Genomic DNA, 21,892 nt, shown 5'->3' on the forward strand with positions numbered 1-21,892 from the left:
GGGGAGTGGAGTGAGCCCGAAGGGTGAACGGAGCGGGCAGAGACAAGAGAGCAGAGCAGAGTGAGGAGGAAGACAATCAGTGAAGCATCAGAGTCCAGCAGGTAAGTCTGAAAGTGGGAGATTGTAGACGCAAGTTCTAAGGCTAGTAGAAAGAAGGTCAGGATGTTAGAGGAGAGGAAACTTCTTAAGGATGCCTTGGTACAAAGGAGAGATGGTGTATAAGTGAGTCTGAGGATACTGGGACCAGAGTGAAGGAAAAACTGGGAACAGGGTCAAGAAGGTAGGGATTTAGAAATAGGGTAGGAAATACAATGAAAAAGCTATGATTAAGACAGCTCCTAGTGGCCAGTCGCTATGTAGCAATGGAGAGATCCCCTGTTAGATTTGGTAGTCTAAGGGGAAGTAAGGATGAATCAGATAGTGTAGGAAGGGGGGTAAGAAGCGTAAGAAGCGGTTTATATTAACTGTAAGAAAGGTGTGAGAGGCTGAGGAGAGGGTTTGGCTGCTGGCTGACCTGCCTGAGAGGCTTGCTTATCCTTGCAAAGTCTTAACATTCGTTTAGTAACAGTTTATTTTGATCAGTGTCAATACATACTTTCTCTGCCCTTTTAGAAGGAAAATGTCTCTTTGGGAGCTGTTCGGATTTTCTCCTTTGTTTGCCCTATTCTTCAAAGGCATCCAGTTGGGTAAATGCAGGTGTTTGGAGCAAGGACAGTCTGGAACACAGTTCTGGTAATATATATATATATATATAGAGAGAAGGTAGTAAGGCAGAAAATACCAAAAATAGAGAGCAGGTATAGATGTTTCACAGACACAGTTCCAAGTATAATTACAGTAGACAACAGTACTTTGTAGCATTATAAACCTCTATAACTCATTTAGTATCAGGTACTGCTATAAATGCAGGGCAATACATAACTTAAACAGTAAACCGAGTGCAGATAAAAGGAGCTGTAATCATAACAAGAAAAGATAGTCCCTTAGTTAACAAACAATGCTATTTCATGTATCAGTAATAATTATTAGTTTCAATTATTCCTTATTAGTCACAATAGTATAGGGTTAATACAATGCAGGACTTAGAGAAGGTACAGATACTGTTTAATAGTTTAGCGGTAAGAGAGCCATTTGATACAGTCCTCTATGCGCGTCATTTAGACAGCTGAGCACATTGCTAAAAAGTCCCTGTACCCAAGTTCATAAGGCTAGGAAAGTAGAGGGCAATGCGTTATGGAGCGAGGGACAAAGTATAGAATAAATAAGTAGATTCTGCACGCGGAGAATTGATTAAATTCAGTTTAACTATAATTAGTAAGGAAAGAAGCATTGAAATCAGCAAGAGATGGGTATTTCTGATTAAGAAGTGGTGACTAATAATGGTTAAGGAGAGTACCACATATGAAATGGAGGGTTCAGTAGCAGGCTCAAGGGCTGTTTCATACAACCAGGCAAGCACCACTTATCAATGAGTGGTTAGGTATGGAGAGTAAATGGCAGCCTAATATGGGTAGCGACCCACTTTCCTGGATAGTACGCTGATTTAATTTGATCAGATAAGGTATTCAGGAAGCTACTACTCTTGGAAAACAGCACAGGTGGTTTACAAAGAGAACAAGACTGCATATCTAAAACAAAAGCAGACTGTCTGTTTGAAAGCCTCAAAAGATTTTTGAGGTAAACTAAGAAGCTGATGGGGAGGTGGGGGCATTGAAGCATAATACATAATTGCCAGCAAATTGCCAATACCAGCTTAGTAACAGAAATTTTCTCACAGTTTTTTCTTGTATCAACTCAACTGCAGTACTAACCCCTGACCCTCAGTTGTCATCCCTTCAGCCAGAAGGGTGTGGGTTCTGTTCTGACTTCAGGTAGATGTATTCCTGGCATTGCAGTACAGCATAAGGCAGGTGATGGCGGTGTTGCACTTCCTAGTCTATTGTCGGAGATTCGGATAAGATGTTAAACTAAAGTTCCATCTGTTTGAGTTGGTGGCAGGTCAGATGGATGCAAAAGATCCCACGGCACCTATCAAACAGAATAGGGTTCCTTTATTATGTACAATTATTTACAAATATTTACAAATATATACAGGTCTACATATTCACATAAATTTATATCAGGTTTACATACTTTCATCACTTTCTGCTTTTTTGTTTCACGTATACATGAACCTGCACTCTTTTTTTTCACAACCATCACTTAATTTTCTATATATTTGATATCATCCAGTTTCCATAATACATAATATCATTCATTCTTTCATTTCAATTTGTTCATACAATACACAACACTTTTTTATCTCATAAAATCCATTTTCAATTATCTCCATATTTAACTGTTTATAATCTTGTATTTCTTTCAGATTATTTTTCTCTATTTTTCACATAATTTTTTACTCATTTCAGAAAACATGTTCAGTTTCTAATTCACCACAAAAATGACATATCCTTTTATTTACTTTTTATAAGGCATATTTCCTGTACAGGCAGTATATTGATGTGTAATATCCATAAAACATCTTGTCATTTCACATTCGTCATGCACCAGTTATTTCTTTGTTTTATAGCTTCTATTTTTTCTTCTGCCAGATGCTGCCATGGATTTATACAATAATTTTCCATCATTATGTTCTTGTACTACAATTTCATATTTTCTTCTTTTTCTATACTTCTGTATTTTTATATTTCTTTACACATTTTTCTCTCTTCAGTTGTCCCTTCTTTCTCCCTCTTATTCATTTTTATTTGATTCTATTTACCAAATTACTTTTGTTTACATTTATCCATCTTAACATTCTGTATAAATTCAGTGAATGCCCATATACTAAAGGGTTCAATAAACACCTCCTTCTGTCATCTTTGCCCATATATAATACTCCTCTTTTTATTGGATTCAGTCTAGACCCCCAAATTTTTCTATATATCAATCAAATTTATTCCACATCTTTTACATCATACATAACCTAGCCATATGTGCTATTTTTCCCATCCATATAGAGTCAAATACACTTTTTCCATAAGATACTCTATATATACTCCATATAATACTAATCGCTCTTAATTCTTGCAAAATGTTCAACAACTGTTCTCTGTCAACACTCAATATATCAAATTTTATTCTTAATACTAATATTCTTGTTATTTCAAATTGAATTCCAGTCAGCTTCTTGTCGGATCCAAATCCCTTACTTTTTCTCTTTTTAATGACATTCCTATTTCTTTTAAGCTATTGTTTGCACTTCTTCCATCATTTTACTTCCCTAAATAATGAGAATGTCATCCACATAAGATATAACTGGATATTAAAAACATTACTCTGTATATACTGCACGTTTCTCATTTTTCATTTGTTTTCTTTACTAGACAGTTCATAACTATTACAAATAAGATGCTACTCATTGGGCATCCTTGTTTTAAACCCCTTATCTCTATCTCTTTACTTAACCAACTATTTATCAAAGCTCTTATTTTACTATTGCTATACGCTGATCTAATTACTTTCTGAAATTGTTTACTAAAACAATATCCTTCCATTATTTTGCATAACATATGATCTATAGTGTGCCAAATCTATCATTTCTCTTACAATCATTGGTATTTCCTGAAATCCTTTTCTTTTAACTCCATAAATACTATCATCTAACACCTTATGTATCTTGTTCTCTATTCTGGTTTGTATTATTTTCATAAATATATTAACTAGTATTATTTAATACAATGGTCTCTAATTACTAATTTCATCTTTCATTTCATCTTTCTTTCCTTTTTCCCTATAAATCACATGATACCACTACATATTTGTGTATAACAAATACCATATTTTAACTATTCATTAAATATACATACCAACATTTCTTTTTGCCAAGGTTCATTATACTTGTGCATTAAGATTTACTTTTCTGTTACTGTATCTAATTCCATTAAATTAATTTGTTTATCCATATCTTTATTTCTTTCATAAACTTCTTAACATTCCATTTATTTCCAAATTTTATCTTTCATTTCCTTACCATCTCTTTATGCTGCTTCCTTTTCCCCTTGTAGAAAATATTTTTGTTTATGCAACAATCCTTTTTTTTTTATTGGTTTCTTTTATATCTCTCTTCCCCTTTTCTATAATGCACATTCTCATTTCATTCCAAACTTTCTAATGCCTTACTCTGCATTTCTATATATTCTTGTTTTTCTTTTTTTTCTTAATCCATGTTCCCATTGGAATTTTTTTATATTTCTCTTTAAATACGAACCATCATTCTGTCCAATTATTATAAAAAGTTGTCATTGTTATATGATCTTTGCATAATTCATTTATGAAGCCTTTTCCTTTTTCATTCCACACTTTCTCATATATTCTTTTAATTTCTTTTTCAATTTTATGTTTTTTATTCACTATTCATATTGCCATGTGATCTGAAAATCCTGTTTCTACTGCTTCTTTCAATCTCTGTTTTAACATTTTCTATCCTATATGTACGTTATTTTTATTCCCTAATAACAAATGTCCACATTTCATAACCTCCCTCATTTTTTCTTATCTGATTTTTTTCTTTATATTCCATAAACCACAATTAAAATCACCTGCAATTATGATATCCATGTTAACTATTATATAGTCTAATATGTCTTTAAACAACCTTCCTCTCTTTATATTATGCATATTATCATGCTGCTACAAGTCTATAAACTTTGTTTTCCCATCTTAAGTCAACTACTAATAATTGTCCTAATCTTACTAAAAAAAATCTAATACCACTACTCATGAGGACGTTTCTTCTCCCAAATTCAAAATCATACCTCCTCCTCATAATTTTTCTGTTTGCTATCTTTCTTCTTTTGTTAAACCTCTAACATCTTCTAATATTATAATACCTTCTTCACATCTACAGTGCCGCTCTTACTAAACCTTTTATACTATTTCGATTTTCAGATACAATTCCAAGATTATTTGCTGTCTTCTTAATCGATATGAAATTATATAGCTGTATCCATTTCCTTTCTTTTTTGCTTTGAATCCCAATTGTTCAAATTTTCGTTTTCTGTTCATCACTTTATTCCAGTAGAATCATTCTTTTTGACTACCTTGCAATCAATATCCCCCTCATCACTACCTTCTGACTCAATTTCTAATTCACCTTTTTTGAGTCTAGTATATCATTATTTAACATATTAACTTATTTAACGTTTTGCACATTCATCCTGTTGTTCCTGCTGTCTTAATTCCTTGCTCGTTTCATTATCATTTACATTTCTTCTATACATATTTTTCTTTTTCTTCTTTTTCACATTCCTCCCATAAATGCCTGGCTTGTTTATATTTAAAAATTCCATTTCACATTGTTGTATCCTGTCCAAGTACCCACATATGAAAAATTAGCCTAAAATTGTCCTTTTCCACAAAAAAGCATGATTTCAGCTGCCCTCAATATTTTATAACAGCTCTGTTTCCTTCAACATTAATCATCCTTGGAATATGTATAATTCTGTCATTTTCTCTCTTCAATATAAGATTACAATTAATACAGTCCCATTCCCCAGTCCATAATCCTCTCATATCCCATCATTTTGAAATACGTTTAACCTCTTTACAAAAGTTCTTTAATAAATACTTTTTAACAGTTTCTCTGTATACTTTAAGGAACTTTTTTACGTCTGTTGTAGTGGTTATTTATGTTGGTATTTGTTTTCACATTTTCTGTTATATTTAGATCTGGTTGGGACTGCCAGTTCTATACATTTATCTAAGTGGGTATATAATTCATTTGAGGAGCCACTTGCTGTTGCAATCCCTGAAGTGGTGTTGCTATTAAGTGAATTTTGAGACTTTTTCATAGAATTTGAAAAGATTAGTACACTTGAAATCCTTAAATTCCAAGATATTTGTTTAAGTGGGTTTAGATATTTTGAAAGTGAATGAATGTCAATAGTGTATGACTGGACTTAATCATGAAGGAGACACTAGGGGTGTAGTAGAAGCTATATTTTGTAAGGATCATGTCAAGAATATTGTGCCTTCTTGTTTGTTCATTAATTATCTTGCCAAGGGAGTGCTTGTTTATTAATTCTAAGAAGTTTTGAGCATATCTGACAGTTAAGGTATAGATGGTCGAGTTTATTGATGGGTAGTTAGATACTCTCAAGATGGAGTTTGTACTCTATGAATTCTCTCCAAAAACATCTTGAAACTTTACATGACTTTCATGGGACATAGCGGGTGTTATGTATGAGACTATAAACTGATAGTTGGTCCTGTTTAGTGTGATTTACAACTGAGCTCTGTTTGTGGATCTGTGGGAATCTGTCTAGCGGTGATGCAGTCTCTAACAAATATGAGGATGGGTCTGAAATCATGGGAGGTGCAGGACCTAGGTTAGGTAGGATGCTTTCAGAATGTTAATTTCCATAATTACACAGACATGGATATAGCTCAAATGCAAGAGATCAGGCATCTTGTTGTTGAGACTTCTAGCATTGAATAGAGTCACCTTAACGATTTGATATATTAATTATATTGGGATGTCCATTTCATGGACTGTACCTAAAATGGCACTATTGGGAACACAAAAGTTTTAGCCAGTATGCAATGCCTTGTAAACACAGGAGTAAGCCTTTCTTAGCAGAGCAAGTAGGATTGTTGAGATCTAGTGCTGACATGTAAAGGATCCCCTGGAATGGCACTGACTGCTCACCAATCGTTGAAGTCAGTTATTCTTCCTTTTTACCCAGGAATCATACTTGGAAGAGGAAGAATTGCATTAAAGACCAGAGTCTTGCCTGCATTTGTCACATGCATGGAGAGTTCTGGCATGTATCTCTCCGGGTTCTGCGAGCCAAGTCATCCCCCTGCATGGGATGCTGCCATGTTATACTCATAATTGTTTGGTGAAAGGGTCTTTAAGGCAGTTAAGACATCACAGATCCGCATATCTGAAATAAGAGATCACAGATCCCCATACATGAAATACTTATCACTGGCACCCTGTCCTTATCCAGCCTAGTAACAGGAGAATTAATGTATCTGACTATAGAGTCACCTGTCACTAAAACCTTTTTGCTTGTAGTGTGATCAGGTGGATGGGATTTGAGTTGATTTAATTTTTTGTATTGTTTTCTTTCTCCTTCATTCTTTCTGGCTATTCCAGTGCCCTCATACATCTGTCTACCATCATGTCCTATTGCCCCAGGACTATCTCCATCCTAAGGCTGGAGATGATGCGGAACCTAAGGACATCCTGGATGTTCATACCACAGTCTGCTTCCACCAGGGAATTTTGTTAATTATGACTCACTCCTTCATATCCCCTCTCCCCTACTTTCACATGCTGTTACATCTGAGGTCTGCTCCCCTCTATAGACCACACCTACCATAAGGATTAGCTAGAAGAATGCCCCCCAAACACCTCAGATGCCTGAGACACTAATCAAAACTGGGTCATCTGCATCATTGTTAAGGATTTATTCCTATTACCTACAGCACTGACCAAATTGATTTAAGCCTTTTTCTTTAAAAAAAAAACATCTTTAATATATCATATATTATACTGTGACGTTAGTACACATTCAATTATAAAAAAGAAAACAAACCAAAGATTTTTTTATTCATTATAATAATATGATTTCTGTCTTGACAATTATTATTGAATTTAATATTATAGCGATTGCTCAAGTCTTGCCTAACCTGAAATAGTGCACTTCCTCTTCCTGGACATTACTCCGTATGTATTGTTCCCACCGATTCCGATTCCATTTATATCTTTGGAGTTTGGGCCTGCCCTTTTCTAAAGTTTCCAAGTCACATTCTTTTATCTCCTTAATAATATTCAATAGTGCTGTTGTACTTGGTTTTGGTTTATATTTTCCAGTTACTGCTTTTTGGGCAGCTAATAGTATTAAGCTTACTAGGGCCTTACTGTGTCTTAGTAATTGAGTTTCTATATCTTAGCTCAAAAGAATAATTTCTTTTGATAAAATAATTTGCTCTCCTAACATTTCTGACAAAATACCCTGCAAGAAATTTCTAAAAATCTATCAACTCATTGCATTCATAAAAACTTGTTCCCAAGTACCCATCTCTTTTTCATCACACTTCCAGCATTTGGTCTAGCAAACAAGTAATTGTCCTCCCAGTTGAAATCAAATCATGACAACTCAACTTTAGGAGTAGACCCTATATGGTTTTTGTGGCATCTATATTGAAAATAGATTGCCAGGTCTTTCTTCTGCATAGATGCTGCTGCTCACTAGTGCCCCAACTAGGTTTTGAACTCAGGTCTGTCAGTTGGTAATCCTATGGCTTAACCTCTGTGCTATCAGGTTGCGGGATTTTCTGTCTAACAGTAGAAAAATTCTCTGAACTGTACTTGGGGGTATAAAAATACCTATGCAAACACTTCCATGCAGAAATCCTATAACTTCCAAATTTTGTTGCATATTTGAGAAACACATACATATCATTCCATTATTTCTTTGCATAATGTTTTTCCTTTCTCATTTTCTAGACTTTTTAACCTCTTCTGATTTATTCTTATAGCTGTCATGCATTATTTTATAACGATTACTAGTTATTCTATTTTTACCACAACTTTTGTTCCTCACTTAACCAGAACTAGTCTTTCATTTAAAACTCCCCCATCCCTTTCTCTATGGTCATGGTCTTTTATCAACCCATCATAGGAGAGGTAGTCTCCAATCAAAAGTCCAAGCTTCTGCTTGGCCTCGTCCCACTACATGACTTTTCCTTCTCTAGTTAATTTCTGTCAATACGTTAGTTGCGTTGTTAAATTTCTCCAATAAATTCCAGCTCCATCTTGCCTGTTTTCTCTTACCCTACTTGTAGTCTCTCCTATTAGTAAAAGCTCCTTTCTGCATACCCATGTTGGCTTAGTTCTCAAAATAATTTCTGTTTCTTTGTAAATATAATAATCTGAATGGTTGCTAATATTCTCCTTGAGTGCCTACATTTGAAATCCTACTCTCTAATTACTTTCTGAACATCCTCCCTGTTTCAATATCTTTTCCTTCCACTTTGATTTGTAGTCCTCTGTATGTGCTATGTATATGAGCCTTGACTGTGTAGCTATGAAATACCTCTTCAGATAGAGTAACCTTAAACCACCTTGTTCTGTGGGAAGAAAACAACTATCCAACAATTCGTGCCCTTTATCACTCCCAAATAAATTTCTTCAATTCATTATTAATTATGGTCCACAGCTTTTCCTCTGGTTGATAACAAATCATTTTGACTTGTATTTAAAATTAAAGGGAATCCAGACACTTAACTGCTTGATATTATCATGATCTTATAATATGGGCATTGCTGAACCAGATCATGTGTGATAGCAAAGTGTACTACTGCAGCCTTTATTTTATCATTTATTTTAGATCCTGAAAATTTTTGAAACTCTCTCAAAATGTTCAACAACTGTGAAATGTTGTTTTATGTATTTATCAAATACAAAATCATTTGTAAATAATGCCAACTTTTCTTGAGTACTTCTCCAGTCATGTCTTTCAATTTGTGAGTCTGCCAATTGCTCTAAGTAAAACACAAAGTATAACAATTTTCCAACAATGAAGACTATATGAAGAGAGACATTATTGACCTCTCTGAATATTTATCCCAAGCAGGTTCAACAAGAGGTGTTTTATTTCAATAACTGGGTTAGTGTCTGCTCCGCAGCTGTCTTGTACAGGCAACTTCCTTATGTAAATGGATATGACTTGCTAAAAATGGAACTGCCTTCTGTAAATACTTCAAGACGTGGAAAGGCCCAAAGAGTGAGACACAACCTTTTCATCAAAAGTGAAGAAAAAGCTTTTATTTAAATTCTGCTTAAATATGGTGGTGATGATGTTTGTTCACTTTTGCTTTTTCCCCATGTTTTAGACAAAAAGTCATCTGTTTGCATTTTTTAGTTTGTTCTGGGACATTTGTCTGGCAGCTTAATTGGCAGTTGTGGGAAGATAGTATATTACTGGAAGATTCTATCATTGTTTATATGTTATACTACACTTCTATCTCCAGAAGTAGAATTATTGTAAAAACTGTATTTTGACCCCTGTCTGGGGCCCTAATCCTGTAGTTTCATTCATAGCTGAAGTGGAACTGTAGCAGATTTGAGTCTTATTTTGCCTTTCATTACATCATTTTTCAGTCAGCAGTGTAACTGGTAAATCTCTGTTTAGTTTGATGCCTTAGCCTTTGGTGAGATTTCATTAGTGACAATATTGTGAATTCTCCAATATTTGTGCTTCAGTACCTTTACATCTGTTTGTATTCCAGTTTGCTGCTAAAGCTTTATATTCTGCTCATCATTTGTTTTCTTAAATTTGCATTCCACTGCCTTTCTATTTTGCTTTGCTACTGTTTTCCCGTGCTCTGTGCGTCTGCCCTAGATCCTACTGAGACATTAAGCTAAAGTTTCTGAAATTCTAGTCATAGGGCTAGAGTTCCAGTGCTGGCTTTATTTGATTGGATCCCTCACTGAGGCATCTGCTTCTTGCAGCTTAAATTTTTCTCCAGCTCTACCACTCTTTTCCTGTTGTGGTTTTAAAAGGCTGTGTCTCTTGGCTTCTGCCCCTTATAGTAATCTGACTTCCAAAGTCCCTCCCACCCCATTTTCATTTACTTTTCCCACTCATTGCGTTCCATATATCCATAATACTGAGTGCCCACTCAGCATACCAGTATTGCTCCTGAGTAGATTTTATCCCTTAGAACCGAAACCTGTAACTTTGTGTGGCTGAAACAAAGCCATTGCACAGACACAAACTTAGAGCAGCTACTTTGTGTCAAGTCTTAGCAAAATCTAACCTAGTCTAGTGTAAACCCCAGTGACCATGCACGGAGACCTCTGTATAACCCAGTCCATAATCTACAGTAGCCTATCCAAATACAGGTCCGGACAACATGATATGCAATTTCCAAATGTCTCCATAGCCAGCTTGGTAAATATCTCAGTATGCTTATAATGTACCACTTTTCTCATGTTCATATACAACTATTTAATCCTTAAAGAAACAAATACAGGATAAGAGAGATGCACATTTACAATTTCACTGGAGCCAAAATTCTCACATACAAAGTTTTCTAGAATACACACACTTTATCGACCACAAACCTAGACCAATTTATGCAATCTTCCCAAACCTCAAAGACTTCCTAAATCTATAAAATAGCTATGCCTATCCCCTGTAATATCCAAAGTACTCACTAAAAGCCACACCAAACATAACATATATGCCTACACTCAGTGGTGACCGAAGAGCAAAGGCCATAAAGTAAGCAAACAAATTACCCAGGATTCTTATCATAAGGTTACCATTATACAATGCCCAGATGCCCCACCCACCAGACTGAGGAAGGAGAGATAATGGTTAGTTGCTTATCTGTAGCCAGGATCTGCCAAGTTATGAATGCTCTCAAGTCACTACACCTCAGGTACCAGTATGATTCTATCATAATCCGTGTGGTGTTAATAACCTGAGATGTACCTCCCCAGGCTATATGAAGAAAGACATTACTGACCTATCTGAATGTGTGACCCAGACAGGTATACATCTTGCAGTGAGTGTCTTTCTACCTTCACCATGAATGATATCAGAGTAGAAAACAAAGGATGATTGACTTCAGTCATTGGATTAGTTTCTGATGTCTTTGCCTAAGATTCAATATTTGTCAGCACGGGAGGGGATGGTTAACAAACCATGCTGCTTTAAAAAGAATGGTTTGCACCTGACCTCCCTAGTCTTGCAAATGTTGGCTAAAACTTTATATACCTCCTTAGATCCTTTTTTTAGGCAATGCCAAATGGACTAACCTACTGAAACAGCAAAGAAGCTCTAAAGGTGTTACTTTTCAAATGCTAGTAGCCTAAACACAAAACTCCACACCCTGAAGGTTCTCCTCACTCTGGAGAATATAGACAGTAGATATCTGTGCTATTAGTGAGACACTGTTAAAATCCACAGAAAGTAATCCTGCAATGCAAGGCTTCAGTGCCTTCCAAACATTTAGGCCATCAGTTGCAAAAGCAGAGAGAAAAGATGGGGTCTCTATCAACATTAGCAACAGGAGTACCGCTAGGTTGTTTAAACAGGATGATGGTCTGGAGTTTGCAAAGTTGAAAATCACATAGAAGTCGTCCCATACCCAGGGAAGTAAATAGTGTGGGAAGAAATAGCCAGGGAATTGTTATGGCTAGGCTTGTATAGGCCCTAGAGCTGATAGCCTAGTACCAACCTATGGACCTATGAATCCTAGCTAGCTATAGGTCTACCTCTATGTCCCAAGAATCCCATAAATTGAATCTATACCTACTGGGGCACTCACCTTTAAACCAAATACCCTAATCATGGGAGATTTTAACTACCCCTGTGTAGATGGGTATAATGATTCCTGGACTTTATTAACACAATACTCTGAGTAGGTAATACAAATACCCACCAGAAGTTCAAATATACTGTACTTGGTACCCATCAGTATGGGAGAATGCTGCAAACCCCCAACCACCCACCCCAGTTTCATATCCTCACTGGAGAGGTTCGACTACAAAGCTGCCACTTTTGAAATAAAAATCAACTTGATAACTGCAGTATACCCTATAAGAGTTAGGAACTATGAGAAAATAAACTTCATCCTATTAAGCAGAAGTTTGTCAAAGTGTATTGCCCCTCATAACCCTGAGTTTGCAGCAACCTATATAGAATTATTCAGAGACCCTGTACAACCATAAAATGACTGTATAGAGACTGCTGTGTCTACTTAGAAGTAAGCCCAAAACAAACTCGAAAATCAAACCACACTGGTGAAATCCTAACTTTAATAGGGTATATAACAAAAGGAATTATGAGGTCAAGATAGTCTCACATTGAAACTTCCTAGCTAACACCCCCCCCTCCAAATGTCATGACACATAGGGACACAACAGGGTTGGGATGCACCTATAAAGGCCCTGGTGGTCGTTAGCTTCTTATATGCCTAACAATCTATATGTGTGCCTATTTCAGCACTTTCTATTAATTTCTTTATATTGTTTTATTGTAAAATTATATTCATTAATGTGATATCTTTTCTATATTTGCACCCAGGTTGTGACTGGAAAGGCTCAGTAGACTGGATCAGTCACCTGGTTATCAGATTGTAAAATAACTAGTTTCCAATACCCATTCCATAAAATGCTTTTATTTTTTTATTAATAGATAGGTAGGAAAGTACCAGTGTCTTGTTTTTACATGATTACCCTGCATCTTTATTTTTGCCTTTATTGGTGCATGGTCTGAAATAGTTATCGGATGTGTTGCAAACATTTAATTAAGTACCCATGCTCTTATGAAATGTAGCTTCTGTCTACTCTAGTCCAGTTATTGTATCTTAGAAAATAATGCATAAATTCTGTTTGGCTTCCTTATAACTGTTTCACATCTTCCATTACAAATAGTTACATATATTTCTTTAGCAATCTACCATCTTTTGTTATTGTTTCCCTTCTAGGTTTCTGTGATACATCGTCACTATTGCAAATCAGCTTTTAGTCCCAACCCATGAATAATTTTCCATGCTAGAAGCTGATTACCTGCACTATAATTCTGTTAAACTCCTTAATAGTAGTATTAGGTGGAATATGAATACATGCCAAAAGAGTCCTCCTTCCCTGCCAATAACCTTTATTACCACAAGCGTTAGTGACTCTTTAGAATATGTATGCAGAAAGGTGATATGCTTTTAGATTTTTGCTGAAACTTAATCTTAGGTGGCCTAGGAAGCTTTGACAATGATTTCTTTTACATTCTTAGCATAAAACATTTTAGTTTGTGTAGAATACTATGTCAGTAAATGTATTTTTTGTGAGAATGAGGCCTCATTGATGCACACTTGCATCTCTCACAAATAGAAGATGTTGTATTAAGTAAGAGTTCAATTTCTGTGAGCATCAAGCACTTGTTACACTGCCTGCACATACCAAGGTCTATGAGGCAGGTTGGTAACAGATGGAAGACCAGCAGGCTGACTTTCCATTATTGTCCGCAGATCTGGAGAATAAGATTTAGCCTTCTTTGTGGAGTCTGCATGTCCTCCCCGCAGTTGCGTGGGCATTCGAAAGACATGCGTAAATGGGCGTGCCTTCGTTGAAGGTTGAACATCAAGCTGGCACCTCAGCATTCATGAAAATCTACTGCCAATCATTAGCGGGCCGGAGTTCCACTGTGGCGACCCCTAACCGGGAAAAGCCAAAAGACAACAACAACAACATTAAACAGATTTACTAAAGAAGTAAATGATGCAATTTGAGTTTGTTGCTAGAGGTACACTGTCTGCCTAACTAATAAAAATGAAAAGGTTTAACTTAAGGTGGCACTTCTGCCAATATACAGCGCACTGTCGGTAAATAAACATGTGGCATAAGTTACATAGAGCAGCTTATGGGCTACTTACAACACCAGAAAGCCTCAGTGAGCTGTTAGCAATTGCTTGGAGGACAAAAGTTGTGCACTGTGGTTTGTCACATAAAAGCCAGTATGGTCTTCCAGGCCATTGTAATCACAGTAGAAAAATAATTTAGGACAGAAAGATGGTGTAGAGATGTTTATCAATCAAAATGTCTGCATCTCTACAGTGCACATTCTGGGACCACTGAATTACACACAGCGTTTTGTTAAAATGCCTTATTTAAGGCAAACAATTACCACAAGAAAGAGCTTATTAGTGCACACCAACCAACAGCAGTACGCAATATTTCTGCCATAATAGCAAAGAACGCCCAAAAAATAGCTTGGATTTTCTTCTTTTTCTGTCACCAGAAGGAACCAGTAATCTAACTTAAAGCAAGTCACTAATTTTAGCAATAAACCTTGCAGACTGTACCAGTATACTCAACATGAAGTAGATTCAGGTAAAGCTCATTTAGCTTGGTGTTTCTGGTTTCAAATAATTACAGTTTGATCTGGTTGTAGCTCATCAGAAATATATACACGACATGCTATGTAACAATCTAATAAAGAGGTAGAGTTTCCAGAATGCTGTAAGACATACTAACCATTATCCAGATCTCTCAACTGTCTAAATTTTTGCAAAATGCCCAGATTTTTGGTCTGCTCCACATGAAATTTGTGGATCCCTTGCAAACCTTTGAGGACTGAGGTCACTAAATAATGGCAGACTATTGAGTTTCAACCTTCATATCCTTTGCAAAATGCAGGTTAATGCAAAACCTGTTATTCTATCAACTTTCTAAGTTTGTAAGAGCAGTACTTAAAATTTGTCCTGGATTTTTGGCCTTTTTCCCTCGTTTTTGGCTTTGTACAGATTTCTGGGTCTACGTGGTTCAGAGGTATGCCATTATCGGTGTAGCATTCAGAGACAGATTCTGCATGGAGATGTTCTCTGAAGAGCTGCTTTAAAGAGCTTAATGGTTTCTTAATTTTTAATTTCAGTAGGCAAGTGTTTTCTGGAAGCATTTCCCAGTTTTTCAGCAGCAGCAATTTTAATTGGGGCGTGTCAGAATGAGACTGTTGCCTTGAGTGCTTCTGAGTATGCAACTGTTTTCTTGTACTGGAAGTTTCAGTTTTAGAGGAGGTCCATAACTTTGTTTTTAATGCCTTAAAGATAATTGCAGTCAGAAGAAATGTGGTCCTATTAAGCGGGGATGGACATCTAGTTTCTGAAGCTGTTTGCAGAGGTGCAGCATGAGCTGTGCTGAAAGAATGAATCTGCAGATTTTATTATCAGCAATCTATAATCCATGGCTATTTTGGTCTGAATCCAGTTTTAGGAAAGGGAGGACATAAAGTTTCATATTGTTTCTGGCAATTGCTAATGGGGCAGTTCGAGCAGATGACAGATTCTATAGCATAGATTTAATTGAGCTAGAGGTTTATTAATGATATTGTCTGCATGTTAAGTAAATGCGAGAAAATGATCAAGAATGAGTACTGATGGTTATTGGCTGCTGAAAAAGCAATTACAAGGAAATTGAACTCAAAATATTAACCGACTATAAATGGAGTTCTGAATATTGCAAAGAGATAAACAAATTGTAGCTGGGATCTTTAGAAAATGGAAGGAGCAAATTGCATAGAAATAAATGGAATTTATTAGAACAATACAAGTACCATTATGTTCAGGTAGAGGAATATAACATATATGCATACTGCATGAAAATCATGTTGTTTTTCTATTAACGTATGTGGACCTATGTCATTGTCTCAATTGTCATTTTATAAAGATGTTAAAAAATAAGTTGTCTCTGGTGATTGGTGTTAACTGTACATAATGACTGCTGATGTGGTTTCTATTTGCATGCTGACAGTCATTACATGTGTGTTATTTTAACTTTCTCCCACCTTGTTCACTGTGCAGTTAATATATTTAGGGGGTATAGGGGGCAAAGCCCTCATACAGGGAAGTTTCCTCCCTGCAAAATCCTCTTTGTGAAACAGATTTTCACTTTACATTTCAGTTATTTGGAATACGATTAATAAGTTTATCAATTAAATGGGCTTTCAACAATTTGAATTCTGTCATTTGGGATAAAGCCAAATGGGTATTCAACCAAATAGACTGATATACATCTATATTGCTGGCTTTCTCTACCTCCATCTCTGTCTTTCTGTACATAAATACATAAATCAACTCTTGAAATATCAACCATTTCACCCCACACCAGAAAAAGAAAAAAAAAAGCAAAGCCTGCATATTGAATGCAATGATAAAGAATAATAAATGTTTATATCCTAAACTAATTTATAAAGAAGAATAAAAAGGGACAGTGACCTGCAACACAGCAGGCAATAATTACCAGTTTATATAGTCTGTATAAGAAACTCTGTCTTCATTGCTTGGGTTAAGATTACCTGCTCTAACTGTGTTCTATTCAGAATGTCTGTGCTCAGAAGGATGTGATTAGGATGGCATAACAGGCAATTAATACTACACAGGAGATGCAAGGACAGCATTATTGGAAGGTCCCTCCTATACGTAAAGGAAGGAATGAAAGCAAAAGTAAAAACTAATTAGGGGTGGGGTAGCAGTGTACACCATCCCCAAGGATGAAATAACAGACTCCTCTTTTAGTGAGAAGAGAAGGAAAAGATAGTGAGAGGAAAAGCAATCTTAGAATAGCAAAATAAAGAAAGAAAAAGCTGCAGTATTGCTCCTAGGAGACTTGTATGTCAGATGTAAGCAGTGAACTCATGCAGCAGTTACACGTCGTGCTCTACATGGAATATATATTTCTGAAACGTGTAACTGTATCTCATGAGGATTCATGAAAACATATATATAAATACTATACTCACCAGTTCTGCCAGTGTGGTAATAATAAGATTTGAGTAGTAAGTAGTAATTCTATAGTGTACTTTCAGTGTAACATGTAGGTTTGCGACTGGCTCTTTGAAGGTATGAAAGTTGTTTTATGTTTGTAAAATGAGCATCAAAAAATTAATTTGCAAGTTAAGTGATGTGATTCTCAAGGTATGAATCTTAGCATCCTTTCTAGAAAATGTAATTATTTGGTTATGACCAGAGAAACCCAATCATAATTTTTTTGTGGTACATGGAGCTTTGCCTGCTTCATTAACTTCCAGTTACAGTTAGAGCGAGAGAAAGAATCTGAGGTACCATGACAAGTTTTACATCTTTTTTGTTGTTTTTTGCCCTCCTGACTAATAGATTTATTAATTCGTGTCAAGAGGATAACAGTAAACCAGAAGGGGTCAACAATAAGTGCATCAGTTAAGGCGGTTCACCTTTTCTGTCTGTACCCTATTTCCTGCATGCATTTGGCAAAGTACCTCAAGGGACATGCAGTGGGCTGACTGCAGAGGTCATTCCCTCAGTTCTGTAAGAGGCATCCCCCCAAGCAGCCCTGCCTCTCCCCTGCAAGAATGAGCAGTGGTTTCCCACAGTTTCTACCAATAAAATCAAACTGACTCTGTGTGCCCTTATGTGAGTACAACCCTTACCTTACCCTCACCCCCCAAAAGAAATGAGTGGGCTATGCCCTTTCAGCCACCCCCTACCCCTGTTCTGGCTTTCTCCATGTGGCGGCTACAAATTGAACTCTGATCACGTAGGTAGCAGTAAGGACTGCATCTTTCCCAGCTATGGAGCCAGGCTACTATTTTACAGATTTGAAAGCTATAATACACTTACCTTGCAGACATCATCCAAACAAAAACACTGAATTTTTGATATTTTAACAGATTTAAAAATTATGGTATGATGGACGCTAGGCATAGAAAATGAAGTCAGGCAGCTAGAGATGTAGAACAGCTTTTAAAGCTGCATTTGCTTCTTGGCTCTGTTCAACAGTGGCTGCTGTATTTATTCTATAGGGCAAGTCTAGAGTATAACAGCACTAAAAGGTGTTCAGCAAAACTTTACTAAGTAACTCTTACATCAGGAAGTTGCTTAAGTTTTTCTATTTCTGATTCTCAAAGTGTAATTTCACTACCTCAGCATTTCGTAACTAACTGTCACTTTCGAACTCTATGTTCTTGTATAGAATTGACACTATTAATAGCTCCATGTGTCACACTCGGAGCAATTTCTTCACTCACTTGGCAAAGTGAATTTGCCACTTTACAGAGACAATGACATTCCTTCTGTATTATTCTATACATTTTATAATAGCAATTATTCTGTTTTTCCTGAAATCACGTAGATTTTTTTTTTTTTTGGGGGGGGTATCAATCATAATTTGGGATTAGTTTTAGGAATTTTCTCTTCATAAGATACCCTGTATAACTTTGCCTTCATCTTCAGTCACACTATGTAATTCAAAGCATGGTAAGCAATCTCTGGCCACATTTTCATATGGCTGTGTCTGAGACCCTTAATTGTGAATCCCAGAATTACACATAAAATTACAATACAAAACCAGAAAACTAAAGGGAAAACAGCAAATACTGATAATTGCTGCTCACCTTTAAAGTTGCTTATTTATTTTCTTTTGCAGGTGCAAGTTCCACAGTACCCACAATATCCCCTCTAGTTATATTTACTAACTCCAAGATGGACATACTTAAAAAAAAAAAAGTGAATACTCTGAGACGCAACAAATTTGGATTTACATTCACATTTTTGAACATTCCTTCTCATTATTCTGGGATTGTACTTATGAGTCTTGGAATTTAAAACTATTACCCTCTGAATTAGTGTCATTGTCTGTAACAACCACTAGGCTTTTTGTTTTCTTGCAGTCTGTAATTACCAATAGCATTGGTTTGCCACCTTTTTATTTGTACACTCACTCAATGTAATCTTTCTTAAGAAATATCATACAAATATTTTTTATGTCAGTGATTACTGGGTTTGTGTAGAGTTTTGCTTAAATGTAAATGTATATGTTTTCAGGGGTCTATATTACGTTGTTGAAAAGGCTTTCCAATGAATGCCTTTTCATAGACCTGTAAATAACGAAGTGCCATTTCAGCTAACGGCCACATCAGTGATTTTTTTCCTTGAGGAAAAAATCGCTTGACCATTCTAGTGAGTTTGCCCTTTTCCCCACTGTAGTGCAAATCGGAGTTGGTATATTTAGTTAGGGATGTGGGTGGCACAGCCTCCCACATTGTGTGTGTGGGGGGGTGAAGCCCCCCACTTTGTAATATTTGAAGTGGCGTATCATTTTTCATAGGGCAAGCAATTTTTTTCTCCAGGGAAAAAAAGTGTTGATATGGCCGTTCGCTGTAGTGGCACTTGGCTATTTAAGGGTCATGAAAAGGCATTTGATTGGAAAGCCTTTTCAAGTATATAATATAGACCCATTTTTCAGTACACATGACAGACTTATTTATTGTAATCAGTAATCTTCTTGAAATTCAGACGCATCCCTAGCAGCTGTTTAAACTGATATTGTAGTGCTGAGCGTACAGCATTTCTCAGGTACTGATGTCAACCTCCTCAGGCTGCTTTAACTCTACTTAGCTCTTGGCTTTATATTGTCTAACTCCTGGCTGATTCTGTATACATTCTTCTGCAGAGTTCTTTGCAAATGTATGCGAGTCTAAGTTATCTTCACCACATTTCTCCACTATTCACATTTTCAGTCTCTCCCTGTATGTTGTTTACATCCCTCTTTCACCCTATTTTTCCTTTTCTACATCTCATTCAGTGTCTGCTTAACCATTGTGTGTAACATATAAAACATCTGATGTATTGCTGAACACAATAATGCGTTAACACTGTCTTTTTTGTTCAGTCTGTGCTCCTTTTGTTCTAATTTCCTTGTTTACAAGTTTTTTTTATAACTCTTTTATGCTACTTCTGTATAAGAATTTAAATTGTTTCTCTATTACTTTTGTACATATTGGGTCTTTTCCCCATGGGCCTCTGCTGAAAATGGGTCTGTGCCCAGTTGGATTATCCCAGTTAACAAACATCAACTAACTAACTAAATAAATAAATAGTTTCAGGGGAGGCCTAACAAATTCTATGTACTTAAACCATTACCTATTCAAGTTTAATTTTAAGTGAAATCGGGCAAAATGAAGAAGGATTGTAGTCAATGGATCAATTACTAATCAAAGAAACCTCAGTAAATGTTATCAGTAGAAATTTATAGTTGACAATGCACTGTGCAAAATAGTCATATCACTTAATATAGAGCGAGTCTTCATATTCATATTGAAATCAGCCTTGGTAATTTACATGCAATGAATGCCCTGCATATCAAATGTATATGAGTAATAGTATTGCAACAGTTCTTATTAAAAAGATACACAAATCAATAAGTAAATAACCTGAATTGATTTTTTTTTTACAACCTAACATAAAAGATATAACGCAAGCCCAGCTGGTCTAGCATTCAGTTGATGTTAATCCAAAAAGTAGTCCACATCTGCCTCTTAGCCAGTTGTGTGTTGATTCTAAAAAAAGATTATTCCTTTCATTAACCTTTGTTTCATCCATAATTAGTATCTCCTCCTCTTCTGCAGCTTCTATCTATCTATCTATCTATCTATCTATCTATCTATCTATCTATCTATCTATCTGTCTATCTATCTATCTATCTATCTATCTATCTATCTATCTATCTATCTATCTATCTATCCTTTGTTGACTGGGTTAGTCCTACAAGCTAGTGGCTTTTTTCAGAGAAGAACCCAAGATGATATTTAAACTACTAGGGGAAATTTGGTCAGAGTATTAGAGAATTTCCCTTACTCTTTTTCATCCACCTGAGCTACCATCTGGTCAAACAGATAGATCCTTAGTTTAACATCTCATTTGAAAGGACAATACATGCAGGAGGGCAGCACAAGCCCCTCCCCCTTGTGCTGCACTTCTAAGTATGGCTTTCTTAATAAACAACATCAAGACAAACTGTTTCTTAGGCAGGCCTGACGCATTTTCCTCTCCTAGTACAAAGAACATGGGGGTTAATTTGATAGGGGAGCTGAACATCTCTGCCTGCGATTCCTGAATCTCTTGCTTAAATGCTAGTACAACTGGGTAGTTTGAAAATACATGTATCCAATCACCCCTTGTTATTTCATTACATCTATAGGGCTCATGTAAAGTACACTGGGGACATGCAGTGACTACCTCCTATTCTAGATTTTAAATCTAGTTAGTATATCTAGCATACCTCAAGAGAGAATAAACCTTTAGCCAAAATGTTTTCTTAATGTCTTTATCTGATAACCTGCCCTAGGATTCCCTGATTTCATCCAGCAAACCAGTATGTATATTCTGAGAGCATTTGTAAGCCTAGATAATCACACCTTTTGGAGTAGGATATGTTTTACCTTCTCTCCTGAAAAAAAGTGCTTTATGATCTATATCTGGGAAACAAATGGAAGTTCATAAATTTTCATATCTCTAGCCAAAGCCAGAAGCCCATACTTGCCTATTATCCAATGGACATCCAGCTGGAAATTATTTAACCATG

This window comes from Protopterus annectens, chromosome 9.part0 (genome assembly GCF_019279795.1).
Source record: "Protopterus annectens isolate FY-2018-M chromosome 9.part0, PAN1.0, whole genome shotgun sequence".
In the NCBI taxonomy this organism is placed as follows: domain Eukaryota; kingdom Metazoa; phylum Chordata; order Ceratodontiformes; family Protopteridae; genus Protopterus; species Protopterus annectens.